The sequence below is a fragment of the Macaca fascicularis genome, chromosome 1, assembly GCF_037993035.2.
Source record: "Macaca fascicularis isolate 582-1 chromosome 1, T2T-MFA8v1.1".
Lineage (NCBI taxonomy): Eukaryota > Metazoa > Chordata > Mammalia > Primates > Cercopithecidae > Macaca > Macaca fascicularis.
Genome location: NC_088375.1, coordinates 138675953 through 138696847, shown reverse-complemented (window position 1 = coordinate 138696847; position 20895 = coordinate 138675953). Strand labels below are relative to the sequence as shown.

Below are 20895 nucleotides of genomic sequence, written 5' to 3'. Positions count from 1 at the left end.
AACTTTATTTCTCACAGTTCTGGAGGCTGGGCAGTCCAAGATTAAGGCAGCAGCAGATTTAGTGTGTGGTAAGGGTTCCCCTTCTGCTGCATAGATGTCAACTTCTTGCTACATCCTCACCTGGCAAAAGGAATGAACAAGCTCCCTGGGGCATCTTTTATAGGCACAGTAAGCACATTCATGGGGACACCTGACCTTATGACTTAATCACTTCCCTAAATAACTCACCTCTTAATACTATTACATTGGGGTTAGGTTTTTCATATATGAATTTAGGAGTGGGGGTGGACACAAGTATTTAGAACACAGTTTTTTTCAAATCTAATTTTAAGGTAAGAATCTACTTCTCTAGAGAGTTTTGACATCAGCAAGATGGCAAAACAGGACTTTCTGGAGCTCCTCTCCTGTAGAAACATTAATTTGAATAACCATTCATGCATGAAAATATCTTCACAATAACTAAAAAAACCAAGTGACAAATTATAGCACCTGGCTACAGCACAGAGATAAAAACAGATGCATTGAAAAGGGTAGAGAAGATAGTTTTACATTGCATGTGTCATCTTTACCTCAACCCCAGGCAGAACAGCACAGAGATACACTCTGCTTAGGGGAAGGACAAAAAACAGGAGTGCCGAACATTACCTTAGACGACAACACTGGACCCGTGCCAGTAAAACTCAGCACTGGGCAGACCTTCTCACCGGACTATAGGCCAGTACCTGCAGACTGAGCCTCCAGGCCCACCCCAGCACTAGGTTAGATCTTACAGCCCTAAACTCTATGCCTGCTTGGCAGACTTTCTGCTGCAGCATTTTACGCTGATTCCAGAGGTCCTAGGCTCCAGACGGGCCCTAATGCCAGGCCAATCCCGTATGTTTAGTCAATAGGCCTGGCTTAGGCTCTGGACCTATGCCAGCACCAGGCCAACCCCTGCAGCCCTGGTCATGAGCAAGTCCTGTGGCCCAGGCTGCAGATCTGGGTTAGGTCTTAGACCAGCCCAGAGTCAGGTGGGCCCTCTTAGTCTCAGGCTTCAGGACTGCTCCAGTGCCAGGTTGGCAAACCTGGCTTCAGTCACCAGGCCAGCACACATGAACAAGATCCAGACCTTCTCGGTGCCAAGCTATTCCTGCTACTCTGCCCTCCAGATCAGCCTCTACAGCCCCATCCTCCAGCAGACCTAGAGTCCAGTCTTGCTCCAGCAAACCCAGAGTCCATGCCTTCCCAGTAGACCCCATCACTGTGCCAGCCCCCACAGACCCAGGCCCCAGGACCACCCCTGAAGCTCTAGGCCAACACCCACATATCCAGACTTCATGCTAGTCCCTGCAGACCCAGAGTCTAGTTCCTATTGCTCCAGTCACCAGGACAGGCCAGCAACTGTGATCCAAGGCACTAGACCAGCCTTCTTCTGTATGCAGGCTTCATGCCTGCCCTAGGCTCCAGGATAGTCCCAGTGGCCCCAGGATTCAGTGGTCCCAGGGTCCAGAACCAACTCAGTAGATCCCAGTGTTAGGCTAGCCTTTATGGACAGAGGCCCCAGGCCCACCCAGTGGACCCAGGTGCCAGGTCCATCCCAGTGCTAGGTCAGCTCTTATGGACTCAGGCTTCAGATTGGCTCCACAAATACAGTCTCCAGGCACCCCCCCCCCCTTTTTTTTTTTTGACAGAACCTCACTCTGTGGCATAGGCTAGAGGTGCAGTGGCAGATCTCAGCTCACTGCAGCCTCTGCCTTCTGGGTTCAAGGGATTCTTGTGTCTTAGCCACCCAGGTAGCTGGAATTACAGGCACATGCCACCACACCCAGCTAATTTTTGAATTTTCAGTAAAAATGGGGTTTCACCATGTTGGCTAGGCTGATCTCAAACTCCTGGCCTCAAATGATTTGCCTTCCTCTGCCTCCCAAAGTGTTGCAATTACAGGCTTCTGCCACTGCACCTGGCCTCTACTCTTATAAACCCAGGCTCTAGACCCACCTCTGTGGACCCAATCAATAGGTCCATCCGAATGGATCAAGGCTCCAGGTCCAATACTGCAAACCTAGGTGCCAGGCCTACCTACCTGCTCACCCAGACACCAAGTCAGCCTACTCAAGGACTCCAGCAGCAAGCTTGCCTATAGATTACATCAGTCAGACTGCCTAGAATTTTTAGACAAGCTTACTGGTAAAGGACTTTACCAGTAAAACAAACAAAGCCAGTCTACGAAGACTTGAATGCATCCCCACTTCTTTAAATGTGCAAACACTAACATCTGGTCACAAGGATCAAGAACAGTCACGGAAACATGATACCACCAAAGGAACAATGTAAAGCACCAGTAACAGATCCTAAAGAAATGGAGATTGGTGAATTGCCTGACAAAAAAAAATTAAACTAATTGTCTTAAGGAAGCTCAGTTAACTTCCAGAAAATGCAGAGAAACAATTTGGCAAAATCAGGTAATGAATAAACATCTAAAATTAGAAATTTAACTTAGAAGTCATAAAAAATTGAGCAAAAATTCTAGAGCAGAAAAATACAATGAATGAAATTAAAAATACAATAGAATGTCAACAGAATTGATCAAACAGAAGAAAATCTGTAAATTTGAAGACAGGCTGTTTGAAAGTCCACAGTCAGTGGAGGAAAGACAAAGAATAAAGAGAGCTTTCAGGACATATGAGACAGCATCAAAAGAGCAAATATTTTAATTATAGGTGTACAAGGAAAAGAAGATAAAGATAAAAAACTGGAAGACTTATTTAAAGAAAAAGTAGCAGAAAAATTTTCAAATCTGGGGAATAATATAAATATCCAGGTAGAGGAAGTTCTAAGGTCTCTAATTGGATTCAATCCAAATGAGACTACACAAAGATATACTATAATCAAATTGTCAAAAATAAAAAAAAAAAAAGCAATAATCCTGAAAGTATAGGTTGGTGCAAAGTACAAGTTTGACAGTAATGGCAAAACCCACAGTTACTTTTGCACCAAACTAATAGTAAGAGAAAAGAAGTATATCACATATAAGGGAGTTCCAAAAAGGCTAGTAGTGGTCTTCTCAGTACAAACCTTATAGGCGAGGAGAGAGTGGGATGATATATTTAAAGTAGTGAAGAAAAAATACTGCCAAGCAAGAATAATGTATCTAGCAAAACTGTCCTTCAGAAATGAAGAAGTGATAAAAAGTTTTCCAGACAAACAAAAGCTGAAGGAGTTTATCACAGCCAAATTTGTCTTACAAAAAAATGCCAGAAGTATTTCTTCAAGCTGAAAGAAAAAAATGCTAATTAGTAGCACAAAAACATGAAAGTATAAAACTTATTGGTAAAAGCAAGAACATAGCCTATAAAACTCATTGATAAAAGTAAGTACACAGTCAAATTCAGCATAATCTAATACTGTAGAGGTAGTCTATAGATTACTTATATTTTCTGCACAAATGTTAAATAACAAAACTATTAAAAATAATAACACCTATATTAATTTGTTAATGGATACACACTATAAAAAGATGCAAATTGTGACATTGAAAAGAGAATGCAAGAGTAGATGTGGAGTAAAAACGTTTTTTACTTGCTTAAATTAAGTTTTTGTCAGATAATAATAGTGTGTATCTTTTATGTAAGCCTTATGCAAACCTCAAAGCAAAAGTCTATAGTGGATACACAAAAGACAAATAGTAAGAACTAGAGAATAACACTTTATAAATCACCTATCACAAAGGAAGACATAAGAGAGGAAGAAAGGAATAAAGGAGCTACAAAAATAAAAATAAACAGAAAACCAGAAAATAATTCACAAAATGGCAGTAGTAAGTCCTAAGCTATTAATAATTTATTTGACTGTAAATGGATTAAATTCTCAAATCAAAAGCGTTAGAGGGGCTGAAGGAATTAAAAAAAGGAGACTCAACTATATGCTGTCTACAAGAGACTCATTTCACCTTTAAGAATATACACACATGGAAAGTAAAGAGATATAAATGGATAATCCACAGAAATGGGAACCAAAAGAGAGGAGAGTACTAAGTATATCAGACAAAATTGACTTTAAATCAAAAGCTGTAAGACAAAGAAGGTCATGATATCATGACAAAGGGCTCAATTCATCAAGAGGATATAACAATTGTAAATAAATTTTCAGCCAATATTGGAGCACCCAAATATATGAAGAAAACATTAATAGATTTGGAAAGAGACATAGACTGGAATACAGTATCCATATCTTGGCTATTGTGAATGAACATGAGAGTGCAGATATCTTTTCTGCATACTGATTTCAATTATTTTGTATATAATACCCAGAAGTAAGATTGCTGGATCATATGTCAATTCTATTTTTAGTTATCTGAGGAACTTCTGCATTGTTTTCCTTGATGCTTGTACTAATTTACATTCCCACCGACAATGCACAACAGTTGTTTCCTTTTCTTCATACCCTTGCTAATACTTATCTTTCATCTTTTGGATAGTAGTCATTCTAATAGGTGTGATGTAATATCTCATTGTGGTTTTAATATACATTACTCTGATGCTTAGCAATGATGAGCACTTTTTCGTATATCTGTTGACCATTTGTATGTCTTCTTTTGAGAAATATCTATTCAAGTTCTCTAACCATTATTTCTTTGGATTCTTTGTTTTATTTGTTATTGAGTTGTTTGAGTCTCTTAAATATTTTGGATATTAACCCCTTATCAGATATATGGTTTGCAAATATTTTCTTCCAATACATGGATTGTCTCTTCATTCTAATAGTTTTTTTCTTTTTTTTTATTTTTTCTTTTTGCTGTGCAGAAGCCTATTAGTTTGATGCAATTCCATATGTTTATTTTTTACATTTGTTGACTATGCTTTTGAGGTCATATTAAAAAAAATCTTTGCCCAGAACAATGTTTTGGAGTATTTCTCCTATGTTTTCTTCTAATAAGTTTTACAGTTTTAGGTCTTATATTTACATATTTAATTCACTTTTTTAAAGTTAATTTTTGCATATGGTATGAGAAAAGGGTCAAATTTTATTCTTCGGCAGGAATCTCCTGTTTTTCCAAAAAGTTTATTGGAGAGTCTGTCCTTTCCCCATTGTGTGTTCTTGGCACCTTTGTTGAAAATCAATTGACTGTAAATGTATAGATTTATTTCTGGGCTCTCTCTTCTATTCTGTTGGTCAATATATCTGTTTTTCTGTTTACCATGCTATTTTATTTACTATGGCTTTGCAGTATATTTTTTTATGTCAGGTAGTATAATGCTTCCAGTTTTGCTCTTTTTAAAGAAAATCAAGATTGCTTTGGTTGTTCAGGGTTTTTTGTGGTTCTATACAAATTTTAGGATTTTTTTTCTACTTATGTAAAAATGCCATTGGAATTTTGATAAGAATTGCATTGAATCTGTAGATCACTTTGTTTAGCTCAAACATTTAAAAAAATATTACTTCTTCAAATCAACAAACACAAAATACCTTTACATTTAACTATGTGTTCTACTCTTTGTTTCATCAGTGTTTTATATTTTTCAGTCTGCAGATCCTTCAGGTTGGCAATTAAGATTAAATGAGGTAATAAGGATGGTGCCCTGATCCAATAAGATAAGTGCCCTTGTAAAAATAAAAATAGGCCCTGAAATACACAGTGGAAAGTTCATTCTCTCCGTGTGTGTGTGTGTGTGTGTGTGTGTGTGTGTGTGCATTCACTGAGGAAAGTCTATGTGAGAATGTAGTAAGAAAGTGGCTCTATGCAAGCCAGGAAGAGCACCCTCACCAGAAACAGAATTGACCAGAACCTTGATCTTGGAGTTCCATCCTCCAGAAGTGTTAAAAAAACAAAAAAACAAAAAAACAAAAAACAAAAAACCAATTTCTTTGGTGTAAGCCACCAGTCTATAGTGTTTTGTTATGATAGCCCTGGCAGACTAAGTTAAGAACACAAATACATTTCACATGAGGGAAATAGGTTTATCTTGAAATAACTTTTTAGACATATGTTTTCTCTATGGTAACTAGTTTTAATTTGCATTACTCTGATGCTTAGCAATGATGAGCATTTTTTCATATATCAGTTGGCCATTTGTGCATCTTCTTTTGAGAAATGTCTGTTTCAAGAAGAACTTAAATAAAAACAAAATGCAGTGTATAACTAATTATTAGCAACCACTGTGTATGTGCACATAGTATTTATATGCTGTTGTACCCAGGACTGAGTTGGTAGGAGATGGGGCTAGGAATATGAACTCTGTAGATGTGAATAGTTATAAAAAAATATGATGTTATCTGTCCTGTGCAAATTAGCTTACCTACAAACTTAAACTCTGAAGAGCAGTATTATCCACACCAGCACATTGTGGAAATGCAAAAAAAAAAAAAAAAAAAAAAAAAAAAAATCAGCAATAACAAAATTGGTGAGAGGTAGGTGGCAAAATCTTATTATCATTTTATAGAGGAGACAAAATGTGCAGCAGAAAGGTCAAATATCTTGTTCAAAGTGACACAGAATAGCAGAGTTGAGCCTCAGAATTATTAACTTCTGTTTTCTAATCTAGTGGACTTGAGGTTATAGAATCCAACTAGGAAGGTCAAGGTATCAGTTTTGTCATGAGACAGTTATGCTACATGGGTCGCTTCTGTTCTTTTGTCCCCTCACCTGGGAACCACTTGATGACTTTAGCCTCAGCAGTTTTCCCCATTCTGGGAAACCTGAATCTGAAACTAGACACTACATTAAACGTTATTACGTCTGACTGACTGAATTTCAGATCTCCTGAACTCTAGGCTATTCAATATTTTTATTTAATTAGAATTTATTCGTGTTCAATCTGTGTTTTCTTTGTTGGATAATGACCTTGTGATCTCTTCAGAAGAGTATAGGGGCTTCCAGTGGGGGACACCTGGAAACCTGTTCCAAGTCTAAATATTGGTAGTTTGCAGAGCCACTGAAGGGTATGTTGGGCATGATTGGTTTCCCACACTCTGCACTGAGCCCACAGCTTTTGAGATATTGTGCAAATGTCTAGATCATTTGAAGAAGTGAATTGATAAAAAGGTGAACTGATGCCTCCTGAAAATGCTATTGTAATAATTAAGCGGCTGTCTTTTTCCTTTTTTTTTTTTTTGGTCTCTCCAACGTTTAGGCACTATTGGCCATGCCTTCCTTCACATTCTCTCTTTCATTGGTTCAGGGATCACACATTTACTTCTGAAATAGCCACTTATTCTTTATGCACTTCTGTCTGCTACCCACCATATGTGAAGAAATTTTTGAATTCAGGGCTTTATCAAAATTACAAAATGATGTTGAGAACAACAAAACTCATATCCTCAAATCAGAACTTCATGCCATTTTTTTGCTGTCAAGTTAAATTAGTCATAAATTATACAACTAAATGAAAGGGGTTTGCAGTGGCATTCTGTTTCAACTTTCAGTTCTTCCTCACTGGAAATGTGATAAGAAAATTTATCCTTTTTGACTTAGTTAATAAGTGATATTTGTTCTGGTCCAGTTTGTGATTATTATTTTTCTATATTTTGATAATTCTTTTTGTTTGTACTTTTCTATATTGAGTTTTGTTGCCTCTTTGTTTCAATGATTTTATTACTATTTCCAGATTATTCTCTAATTCTAAGTTAGGTGATCATAAAAAGTTAGAGAACTAAATCTATCTCGGTTGTTTTCCCATATGAATTCTCTGACACTACTTGCGTGTCCCACAATTTTATTTAATTCTGACACTAATAACCTAGGGTTAGAACAGATAGCACCGGTTGAGGGATTCAGTAACAGGAGACTTCCCCAACTTTAGATGTCAACTTTCCCAGGTATCCTCAAGGCACCTGAACCTTTTCTCAGTTTACTCTAAATTTACGATCCCCTCTTAGGTTTGATAATTCACTAGAATGACTCACAAAACTCAGGAAAGTACTATACTTATCACTTCAATATTATTACAAAGGTTACAACTCGGGAACAGCCAAATGGAAGAGATTTATAGGGCAAGGTATATGGTTGGGGTCGGGCCTAGAGATTCCATGTTTATAGTTCAGGATCTCTGAAACCCTAGTCAGTTGACCTCTAATCAATTGATATTATGGCCTTTTTAAAAATTATTTATTTATTTATTTATTTATTTATTTATTTATTTTTTTCAGAGGGAGTCTCGCTCTGTCGCCCAGGCTGGAGTACAGTGGCCGGATCTCAGCTCACTGCAGGCTCCGCCTCCCGGGTTCACGCCATTCTCCTGCCTCAGCCTCCCGAGTAGGTGGGACCACAGTCGCCCGCCACCGCGCCCGGCTAATATTTTGTATTTTTAGTAGAGACGGGGTTTCACCGTGTTAGCCAGGACGGTCACGATCTACTGACCCCGTGATCCACCCGCCTCGGCCTCCCAAAGTGCTGGAATTACAGGCGTGAGCCACCACGCCCGGCTGATATTATGGCTTTTTAAAGGAAAACTTGTTGAGAGAGTATTGTAGTAATCCAGGTAAGAGATGATGGTGATGCACACTGGGGTGAAAGAAGTGAAGGTGAAGAAGAGTGGTTATATTCAGGGAAGATCCAAAGCATTTCCAGACATTGAGTATGAGGGAAAAAGCAGAATCAAGAGTGACTTCAAAGTTGTGGGCTGAGAGGTTAGAAAGATGGAGTTGCCATCAACTACAGTATGAAAAGCTGCGATTGCGCAGTTTGGGGTGGGTCGGAGGGAGCGTTCGTGTGGAGGAAGATCAGAGCTCAGTTTTCAATATATTGAATCTGAGAAATTAATAACATCCAAGTCAAGTAGATACTTACACCAGTCTGGAAATAAAGGGGAGAGATGTCTGGGCTGTAGACATACTTTTGAAACTTGATGGCAAGTTAATGTCACTTAAAACTGGGACACTGAATTAAATCACTGTATTTTTAAATATGCAAAAAGAATAGAAGTCCAGGGATTTATCCCTGTGGCAGTCCAACATTGAGAGGTCAAGAAGTAAAGGAAATGCATAGGAGTCTGAAAAGCAGTGACTAGTGGAGTAGGAGGAAAACCAAGGAAACTTTGATTTCCTTTGAAGTCAGGTGAAGAGAAATGTGTTGTGGCAAGAGTGATCATCTCTTTTAAATGTTGCTTAATAGGTCCAATAAATGAGGACCAGAATTAACCACGTGATGTAAGAATGTAGATGTCATTGGTGACAATTATAAAAGCATGTATGGTGGAGTGGTGGGTGATTGGAGTGACTTTAAAAAAGGATGGAGAAAGAAAATTTAGAGACAAGTATTTACAGTTTTGCGAATGAATTTTGTTTGCAGAGCAGTAGTTAATGAAAGGAGTAAAGTAATATATGTCAGTTTGCTTATTTTTAAGATGGGAGAGAGAATGGGACATGAGTAGTGGAAGAAATAGGATAATATAGAAGATCATGGGGAGGATTCCTACAGCATTGTCTTTGACTAGGTGAGAATGGATGGAATGTCATATATGCGTGAAAGTGTTAGCTTCAGCCAGGGGCATAGATGTTCATCAAAGTGGGAAGGCAAATTCTGGTCAGTAGAAACAAATAATGGGAATCTCCTGAACTTCTCTTATGATTGCTTTAATTTTTTAGTGAAGTAAGAGACAAGAGTCTTCAGTTGAGAATAAAGATAGTGGAGGAGACACTGGGTGTATTAGTCAGGGTTCTCTAAAGGGACAGAACTAATAGGATAGACAAATATATGAAGGGGGAGTTTACTAGGATAATTGACTCATACAATGAGAAAGTGAAATCCCACGATAGGCTGTCTGCAAGCTGAGGAGCTGGGAAGCCAGTCTGAGTCCCAAAAACTCAAAAGTAGGGAAGCCAAGAGTGCATCCTTCAGTCTGTGGCCAAAGGCCCAAGAGCCCCTGCAAATCGCTGGTGTAAGTCCCAGAGTCCAAAAACTGAAGAGTTTGGAGTCTGATGTTCAAGGGCAGGAAGCATCCAGCATGGGAGAAAGATGCAGGCCAGAAAACTTAGCCAGTCTAATCCTTCCATGTTCCTCTGCCTGCTTTTATCCTAGCCATGCTGACAGCTGATTAGATGGTATCCGCCCAAATTGAGGGTGGGTCTGCCTCTCCCAGTCTGCTGACTCAAGTATTAATCTTTTTTTTTGCAATACTCTCACAGACACACCCAGGAACAACACTTTGCAACCTTTAATTCAGTAAAGTTCACACCTAATATTAACCATCACACTTGGGTTTCCATAAAAAAAGAGAAAGCATGAAGTAGTCATCTTAAGGAGTGGATGAATAAATGAACTAGGAATATATGATACAATTGGGGTGTGTAAATTTATAATAATGATGTGATATGATACACAGCATAACATATAATATAAGGTAAAATATATATTATGATTTTCTGGCAGCATTAAGTTAAGGATCCACTTGGATTTAATGAACCATTGCTGAGATTCATCACAGTGGTTGTGGATTTTGTTCCAGCTACATTCAACTGCATCAGTACAGAAGTGGAATAGAGAGAGAATTGACTTTAACCAGGATTGTGGTTTTGTTAGGGGAATACAGTGAAGCAAATGAGAAGGAGAGTAGTCTAGGGGATTTACAAAGGACCAGGAAATTTGAAGTGAGTAAGAAGCAAAGTGATGACATTAGAGGTGATAGTAATTGAAAGCTGTCAGATCATCATAATAAGAGCTAATTTTGGGGTTGGGATCTAAAGGAATGAACTAGAGAGACTGGATATGGTCAGAAGAGTATGGACCATAAAACTGTAATTACAGAGATATTTTATTACTGGTGATGATAGGGTCTTAGGAGTGACCATAGAGAGAGTTAGGGAGGAATATAAGAAGGATGAGATCAATGGAAGACAGAAGTCCAAAGCTCTGAAAGATCAAGTTATTAGAGAGGTCATTTACATAATCACCAAAAAGAAAGGCAGAATAAATACTGGGGTGAGTGAGTGTGAGCCAGGCACTAAAACTGCTTAGAATCAAGGAGAAATGACCCAGTTGTGGGGCTGAAGGGGAGGTCATTAGATGACAGCAATAATGATGAGTAGGGTGAGACAGTTTGCTAAGATTAAGAGCTGAAAATTTTTTCTTTACAGAAGAGAGAAGGAGAATTATCTGAAAGCAGGAAAAAAAAAAAAAAAAAAAAAAAAAAAGCACGGGGATGACTTACCCATGCATTGACCCAGTAGAACCAGAGTTGTGGGAAAATAACACTGGCACTATTTGAGAGGGCCACGGGGGAAGCAATGTCCCCCAGGGAAGAACCAAATTCTAGTTAGAGCAAGAACATGAAGAGAATGATCAGAGAACAAGTTCTGATTACTAATTGGTCTTCCTAGTGCCCTTTCTTATAGTACCCAAGTGAAAAGGCCAGCAAAATCTAGACATTTACGAGGCTATCATCCAAAACATTGGATATTTCATCTGCTATTTTGTTTGTATCCATAATACGAGATGCAAAAGAATATTTATCCTTGGGACATTTTCTTCTTTCACATTCTGGCTGAAATGGGCCATGGAAATGCTGTTTATTTAGCTAAGATTTTGACTGTGCAAATGATCTTTAACTGCTTAATTGGCTTCAATAGATCAAAAGCAGTAAAAGCAATCTGCATACTGGGCTGTGACTTTATAGACTTGTATATTTGGAAGGTGTTGGTAGGGTAGAAAACTAAGGCTTGTAGATTCCTTATTTTACCAAGGCCAGAAATAGAAATTGTGAAGGAGTAACAATCTTGTAAACTTAGAAACTTCCTGAGCTGTTGAAAATAGTTTACAAACATACAAAGCAAATGGAAAGACTAGCCTTGTAAATTGTGGGTATTTGTTTATTTTTGTTAATTTCCTTTATGACATTAAATGGCTTTCATTTTGCTAGCCAGTATTTAAAATTTTAGCTTTCTTCCAATTGATATGCCATGGGCAATAAATTATGCACAGTCCTGCTAAAAACAAACTAGATTTTTAAAAAAGCAATAATTACCAAAGACCAGAATTACAGTCAACATTTAAATGGATAATATTAGCCTACAATTCTTTGCCTGCCTCTTTTACTACTAAAATTGCAATTGGTATTTACAAACTGCAAAACTTGCCCTGAATTGTTGGCTCCAGTGCACCAAGAACTTTGAGAAAAGAACCATACTAGAATAAGCCATACTACTCTCCTACCTTTTCCCATTCCCTGTGGTCCAGGCTTCTGATTGCTCTGTGCATGATTTCTCTCATCCTACCTCAATGTGAACATGCCAGTCTTTCATCTTTCCTCTCATTGGAATATGCCTAACTGCAGTTTGCTAATTCAACACCATGATAATTTTCTCCCACCTCTTTCTTCCTATTTTCATTCTTAATTTTGTTGGGAAGTCCTAAGTAAGGAGTGTGAAAATAAAATTGGGGTGAATTATAATGTGAAAATTGCCTTTGGATACTGGATAGCACTGGCAATTTTGCATTCTGCTCATTTTTGTGAGCTTTGTGGCAGATAACACCTCTAAAATCCTGCACTTACTCATCTAAAATAGGACCTGCTGGTTGTGGTCTGCACATCCTCCTGTTTCAGGGTACTTTTACAGTTGTAATTAGCCTACAGTTGAGTAGTTTAAAATGAGGTTCTTGGCCTTTTAGCTATTTGCTAGATAAATGTATATATCTTTTTTGCTCATCTTTCTCTATCAGGTATAAATACATACAGGAATACATGGTATTCTTGATACCAAAGAGTTGAGAGGACTTGTATCAATTTGGAAATGTTTATAGTGAAATACTGTGATGACAGTAGCCCACAAAAAAAATATGAGACCCCATAAAAAGAATTACACATTTTCTCATTTTCTCTTTCTTGCATTGGCAAGGGAATTGAGGAAGCTTTATATTTACAGGGGGATGTCTTTGCCTTTATGAACCCCAGAAAAAGATTTCTTTTGTAAGCTAAGCACGAAATATTATAGCATTTGCCCTCATGTTTCCAGTGGGAATTGTGAAGTTGTAAAGAATTTTGGAAGTATTTTAATCTCCATGAAACAAACAATCCTGTGTGTCTTCATTACATTATCCTAACTTCACATGAAAACTCCAATAACTAATATAGGAGTTATGGTGACGTATTACAGGATAATCAAAATTATAGTTGTCCTGAGATTGAATAACAATAACTACACACTAAAACTACATTTGAAGTCAGCAACAAAAGCTCACTTCAGAACAAGCCTAACATGGAAACTCTAAATATAAAATCATGAACTACCTAACCTCTAGCAGGGTGTGAAACCCAACTTGGGAGACCTTTTGATGGAAAACTTCAAATAAATAGAATGCTCAGAGAACAAGAATATTCCAATCAATGAGGCAGTCTTCACTATCATTTCAAACATACCATACAATAGTGACCTTTTTTCCTTGAATTCAGTGTCCATAATAGAATCGTGGTAATTAACTGTGGTCAAGGTCTCAAGGTCATCGTTTTAAACATCACTCTTCACTGGAGATACCGTAGATGTATAGTTTTTTCATCCTTTCAAAGAATACTCACATTTTCTATTTAATTTGATTGCCAATGAGTTTAGGACAGCTCTGTATAGCACAATAGTATATATAAACACTGCAGAAAATTGTACTGTGTCTCCATTCCTAGCTCACCCTCTTCCATCCTTTTTAAAGAGATCATTGCTATCTACTTATTTTCTCAATATCTACATCAAGTACCTGAGCAATGAAATTTCTATTTACAATTAATCCAGGTTTTCATGTACATTTCTATAATGACTTTCCTTTAGATAAAAAGAGCAGATTTAATTTTAGATGGAAACTCAAAGGGAAGATGAATATAACTTTTTTAAGGTAACTTTATGTGGCTTCTTCCCATATAGGGAAATCAGTAGCGACATTACAAAATTTTAGTTAATCTCTTCAGTTCTCCAAAGTTAAGGGGTAGAGAGCTACAAAGTGCATAAATAAGCTTAACATTATGACTATGCCATACTATTTTCCATTTATTTTTATTTGAAGATTTAATTCATCATCTTGTATAATATTTTGGATCACAGACCAAAATTTAACAGGTGTAAGAAAAATGATGGAACCATCTGATTTCATAGAGAATAATTTTTAAATTATCAAATAATTCATTCCACTCCCTCTAGATATCTACTTTTATGCTAGGTACTATGAGAATTATTCAAGGAATATAGTTGTGGTCTTTACTCCAAAGTGCATCTGTTGAGATGTAACATGTACACATAAAACAGATGATCTGTAAGTACAGATGCCAAAAGCGTCAAAAGTAATGGTGTATATCAAATTTTTAAAAAACTTTAATGAGTCACCAGGGACTCTTGTTAAAATGCAATGATTTGATTCTGTAGGTCAAGGATAGGGCCTGAGATTCCACATGTCTAACAAGTTTTCAGGTAAAACGATGCTGGCCGTGGACCGCACTTTGAATTGGAAGAATACAGACCAGTTTTTTTCGATGGAAATATAATTTGAGCCAGAAATCTGAGTCACATATGGAACTTCAAATTTTTCTAATGGTCATATTTTAAATAGTAAAAAGAAAAAGGTAAAATTAATTTGAGAACTATTTTGGTTTAACCAAATATAGAAAAATAGGATCATTTAACATATAATCAAAATAAAAATATTGATATATTTTACATGTTTTTTCATTTAAGTCTTCAAAATCCAGTGTATGTTTTGTAGTTACAGAACATCTCAATTCAGACTAGCCACAACTCAAGTGTTCAATAGCCACATGTGTCTGGTGGCTCTGGACTGGACAGAACAGATATAGATAACATGTGCCATGGAAATGCAGATAGAAAAAAGAAAATCAGAGTCAATAGAGGAGGAAACTGCAGGGAGCTTGACATTGAAAGCTACGTAAGGTTTGCAAAGAGGGGCTGGAATTGACAGTAGAACAACTTCAAATGAGAAAGTATCTGTTGGATTTTGCTTATTTAGAAATTTAGTAATAATCAGACTTCAAAACTGTGAAGAGAAGTGAACAGGATTTACATTCTAGCCAGAACCCCACTAGAACCAGATAAATTCTTACCCTGCTCCTGCCTTGAACTGTAGATAAAAAGAGTGGCATCCAATTTGTTGCCATATGAGGGATGGCAGCAATTTGTGATGTTGACCTTTAATATGCAAATAGGAGGCCCACCTAGCTTTGGACAGACAGACTCACCAATGCCCAAAGCTGTCACTGAAGTCTTCTTGATATTACATGAATCTATTCAGGTCACTACCAAATCTATCAAATTCCCTCGCCATTTTTAGAGAGTATATTTTTAGAAATAAATAGGTCAGAAAGAGGAATTGATGGATTCTTGGCTCTATCTATCAATTAAGGTAATGTATTTAAATTGAAGGTTCTCGTGAGAATTAGAGGTCACATATGTAAGGAGCAAAGGGTCTGGCACATAACAGATGACCAGTAGGTGACCGCTTCTATGACTGTAATAATTCTTGTCAGTATCATTATCATTATGTTACCATTCTTTAAACCCCACCTCCACTGAATGGCGCATTGCCTGGATGGAAGAAATATACTCAAAGGGATAGTCAAGTACTACAGCCTTACCAGCAGCAGGCAAAGCTTTCTCTCTCTTACTCTCTCTCTCTCATTTGCTAAGTTATTGAAAATGAACCCTGTAGTCTGATTACTCTCCAGCGTGAAGATTCTTAGTTCTTTTTCCTCCCCTATAAGTTGTTTCTGGGCTCAGAGGTACACAAGCTGATCCACTGACAAACATTCTCATAGGGGTTACCATACAAGGGCAATCACTTCAAGATGAATATACTGTTAATAACAGTTTTAGATTTATGGTTACTGAGCTTTTCGCCAACTGTTGATCGCTACTAAAAATGTGTTATTTAAGAGAGGAAATCATTGCTAAAGATCTGGATAGAATATTTTGTAGTCCTCTTTTCTTTAAGAATACTTGTCTTATTATAGCCACACTGATGCTGGTGTGAGACAGTTTAACGAATTTCTTCCTTTCTTAACCAAATCCTGGAATAAGTTTCTTATCTGACTATTTTCTCCTCATCTCTACCTGGTGTGTCTTATTTTCAGATCTCTAGAACTAATGCTCCTACCTTTCCAGCTTATGTTCAGAGTGACTTACTGTTAGTATTGTTATGAGTCATTGAAGAGAAATTCAAGTTACCTGTTAAGTCAGAGGACTATTTGGGGGAAATAGGAATTTTATACCTCATTGAAGAGCTGAGTTACAAAAACATCACTTATGTTTACTCCATTGAACTGCCTTAGGAAATATCACGAGGGCACAAGAATTGGGCAATTCACGACTTTCACACAGGATGAAATTCCTTCCTTCAGCATTGTTTCTATACTGTTTCAAGCAAGCAACCAAATGTCAATGCTGTCACCATCTCTGTGGAATGTTTTAATTAACCCCTTTATTGGTAAATGATTGGTCTTTCACCCACCTTCCTGAGAAGTGTTTCTCTAATAGGTGATGAAATTGGCCATTTTGTTCATCCAGCTGTCAGAGGAGCATGCTTTGCACTGAGCCGGGTTGATTCCTTACGGGTGTGGCACAGAGCTCATCAGCAGGCTATGAGACATCATCCTCTTTATTTTTGTTGAGAAGCTTGCCCGCCTGCCTCCAGATTTCCTGCTGACACACCTTCCTATCTTTTTTAACTTTCAGGTCTTACAGGTGCCAAATTTTTATTATTGTTCTAAGTCATATTTGAATAACACAGCCATCTTAGCTGGCAGTGAAGATATTTTATATGTAAGCAACCTGTTTGTGTTTTCTGTTTTCTTGTGTTTCCATATTAGATTATATGTTTAGAACTATCAAAACAGTGTGGATTGAGGATAGCTTTAAGTGAAGAAGACAACAAGGAGAAACATCATTTTTTCCCAGTTTCTTTTCAAATAATAGAAACGATGACTCAATTAGGTGCGACTCTTTCAGACAATGTGGGGAAATAGAGAAGGATCGTAAGAGATAGCCCTGGCTGTAGGGAGTGATGGGACTGGTCAATAATTGTTGAGCATTTACTGTTGACAGAACATTGTGAAAAAGAATAAAGAAGTAAAACACAAGGCATATACAAAGATCATTTATAATAAAAATGATAAAACTCTATGTGACTACCTGTTAAATGAATGACACAAGGGATTAGAGCTGTGGTTATTTAGAGTGAGGAGAAAACATTGTAGGATGGACTATGACCCAAGAAGCTATACTCGGAATAATCTTTCTAAAGTGTCAATGTGATGATGGTCAGACCACCTGAACCACAGTAACAATCTCTTCAGCGCCTGTATTTTTCAAGGCCCTACTTCTGCACACTCATCTCCTGGCCTCTCTCTCTAGAACTAGATTCTCCACTTGCACTGAAAATTAACCTGTTTTAAAGTTCTACTTTGTGTGCTCGCAGCATTTGTTATGTCATTCTTTCTACTTGAAGCATTAACAAATTGTCTCTTGCCTGGCTAGTTCTTACTAATTCTCAGAATTTTTCCGAGACATTCCCTTGACCCAATATCTGGGTTAGGTGTATCCCTGGCTTCGTGTATTTACCTTATTGTAACTGCTATAGTTCCTCATTGTTCTCCCCTACCATGAGACTCAAGGCTCTGTGAGGGATGAGGACTTCATTTTGGCAGTTTTTGTCCAGGACAGTCCTGAGGTCCAGTGGAGCCACACTTTCAAGGTTCTATGGGATTCTCATAGCTGGAAAAGGAACAATTGCAGCAAGGCTGGAGGGCAATGACATTTCCCCAGCATCCTCCCTGGCCCTGCCATGAGGACCCTGAAGCATTCCTTCTTTGTATTTTCATGCGAACTCTGTATTTTAATACCTACTTTACAAAAGAAAAGACTGGTTAAGGATAAAAATGTGTAAATGTCTAACTTGAAATGATATAGAGAGTTAGTTAAGAAGCCAGAATTGAAATCCAGGTCCCTTTGGTCCTATGTGGTCATTTGGGAAAATGTTTATTTATATATTTAAAACAATTTAATAATACGGATAGTCATAATAATCTCTAAACTTTAAGTTGGTGTATTGCTAAGCACTTTGTGTGGATTAACTATTAATTTACCCATGAATACCATAAAAAAGGTACCATAATTATGCTTGTCTCACAGACAAGGAAACTGAGCAGAGAATTTGGCCCAAAGTCACCCAGCTAGGAAGGGGAGTCCAGGTACATAAATCCTGCCAACCTGAAGTGAGGGCTTGGGCTCCAGAGATGGATCAATTGCTTGGACTCACAGGTCACCTGCTGGAATTCCAGTCCACTGTTCATGATTTGTATAATTTGGGTAGGTTCCTTCACATCTCTGAGAGCCAGTATCCCCAGTTGTGGTTTTTAGAATTAAATATAAAATTCTTAGCACAGACCCTGGCATAGAGTAAGTGCACAATAAATGTTTGTCATTAATGTTTTTCTTAGTTACTACTATTGTTAAAAGATCACATTTTCACCAAAGATCAACTTTTTGTTGTCTCTTTGATATTGCACAATACCTCTTCTTGGTAGCTTTATTATTTGATAAAATTTTCACTTAAATTTGATGAAAAATGTTAAAGGAATGAGACCTGCAATAGTCAATCAAGAATTGAATTACATTTCAAGTAAAATTTCAGAGGCCATGAATTTTGGCCGTAGAGATAGTTGGAGGGAAATATGTCGTTTTTAATTAGAGAATGTATTAACAGGTCTACATGAAGCCTTAGAGAAAAATCTGGAGAGCAGCTGCAGGTAGAAGAAACTGAGTGAGGGCCTGTGTCTTGCTCCCTACAATTGAGTTTTTGCATATGTGTTGGTGGAATTATTCAGCTAGCTTCATCATCTTGTCTGTGGCAATTGGTGCTTTGGACTCCCCTAATTTTTTATTTGACTTAATGAGATGTGTTTTGGAATTTTCTGTTTGGTCTTAGAGCTGTGTGTACCACATCAATACAAACCAGGTAAAGTAGAAAAGTCTCAGTTCAAAATTAACTTTTATTGAGTATAAAGATCTATAAGGGGCTGTCATAGTTTCAAGTGAATTTTACATTTGTTTTAATATAGGACGTTATAATTTATTACCATATTAACTGGTGAAACTCTTGAATTTGTATAATGAAAAGAATATAAGACTGAGACCTGTGAGACTTTCCTCTTGTTTTTGATACTGCACAGCAGTGTAAATACCATCACCTTTCTGGATCTCAGTTTTCTCTGGTATAAGATGAGTGATGTTGACTAGATTAGGGGTCAGTAAACTACGGCCTGTGCATCAAATGCAGACTACTACCAGTTTCATAAACATGGCAACACAGCTGGTCTCATTTGTTTGTGTACCATCAATGGCTCCTTTCAACTACAACAGCAAAGTTGTAATGCAAAGCCTGAAATATTTATGATCTGCTTCTTCACAGAAACAAAATTTTGCTGAGCCCTGAATTTGATGATCTCTGAGATAATTTCTAGCTCTAAGTTTTAAATATAGCTCCCCATTTACTGGATGAGTGACCTTGGCCAAATCACATAACCTTTCTCAGTTTCTTCATCTGTAAAACAGGAAGGATCATAATAAGAATTAAAAAAAACTGCACCATAAACTAACTAAAATAATCCATGTAAAGAGCATAGAACAGTCCAAGTACATTATAGAGACACACCAAAATTTAGCTATCATCATCATCGTCAATAATGGTACCGTCATTTTCTGTTTTGTTAAAAAATAACAAGGCCGGGCACAGTGGCTCATGCCAATAATCCCAGATTTGGGGAGGCCAAGGTAGGAAGATTGCTTGATCACAGGAGTTTCCAACCAGCCTGGACAACGTAGCAAGACCCTGTCTCTAAAAAAAAAAAAAAAAAAAAAAAAATAGCCAGGCATTGTGCCTGTGGTCTCAGCTACTTGGGAGGCTGATGGGTTGAAGCTGAAGTGAGCCATGGTCACACCACTGCACTCCAGCCTGGGTAACAGAGCAAGATCCTTTCTGTTGCAGAAACCAAAACCACAACCAAAAAACACATGACACCTAAAGTCATGTGTCATCTACACAGATTTATTTTGAAATAATTTTGGGCTTATATCCCATGGCGTATTTAAGACTATCACCAGGAATCTCTGAGACCATTTGAGATAAAGTCACTTCCACATCCTGAGCCTTCCTCTCGCTGACAATTCTGTGCGTTCCCCCAGTTTCTACAGGATGGCTGGAAAGAGGCTCTGTAGTCTATGAAGTCTTAGAGACTTCTCTAAGCCATCATAAGACCTAGTTAAGATAGAACAAAAAACCATTCTGTGGATTTAAGCAGAAAATTGCATATTCACCAAACCTCTGCAAATCCATAGCCTCCACCCCTTGCAGACAGATATGGATGATGTTACCTGAACAGTTCAGTTGGCACTGGACTTATTCTTGGGTGCAATGTATCTCATCACCCTCTACAGTGAAGGTTCATTCCCCTCATGCACAAAAAGGAGTAGTGGGATGCTTCTTGGTTCCATTTTAGTTTCTTTGACTGAACAGAGCCAAGGATCTCTTGAGTATAATTGGCTACTTAAGTCAAGAACCCAGGTGTCTGGTATTTTCTTCTGTGTGCCTGTGGTTTATAGACAGGCTAAGACTCCTCCAGGAGTATCCCAGAAAAAAGCTCATTGCTCCTACAGAGGAAAGCAGTATCCTGCCCCAACTTCCTCCCATAACAGTGGGAACTGTTAAATGCCCATCAAAGCTCTTCTCTAGTCGTGTTGCATCTGCCTTAGCCTGTCTGCAGCACGGTATATACCAAAGATCCTTTCCAAACAGCAAAAAGATAATAAACTCAGATATAAATGAAGTACAATAGCTAATAGATGATTGTATGTCAGGGATGCTCATTTATGTGTCTATAAAATGAATTTTGTTATAATGAATGTCAATATTTTACACTCAAGTTTCAAGAACTCACA

At 37.7% G+C, this 20895-nt stretch overlaps 1 long non-coding RNA gene across 6 annotated transcripts in view; it reads left to right on the top strand.

Annotated features, from left to right (window-relative positions):
• Positions 1-20895, top strand: part of LOC102121041 (uncharacterized) — a 293022-nt gene that overhangs the window by 203869 nt on the left and 68258 nt on the right. For all 6 annotated transcript variants that reach the window (XR_010576886.2, XR_010576884.2, XR_010576885.2 and 3 more), the window contains one exon: positions 8125-8456. This is a non-coding gene — a long non-coding RNA (uncharacterized lncRNA). The remainder of the gene's footprint in view (positions 1-8124; positions 8457-20895) is intronic.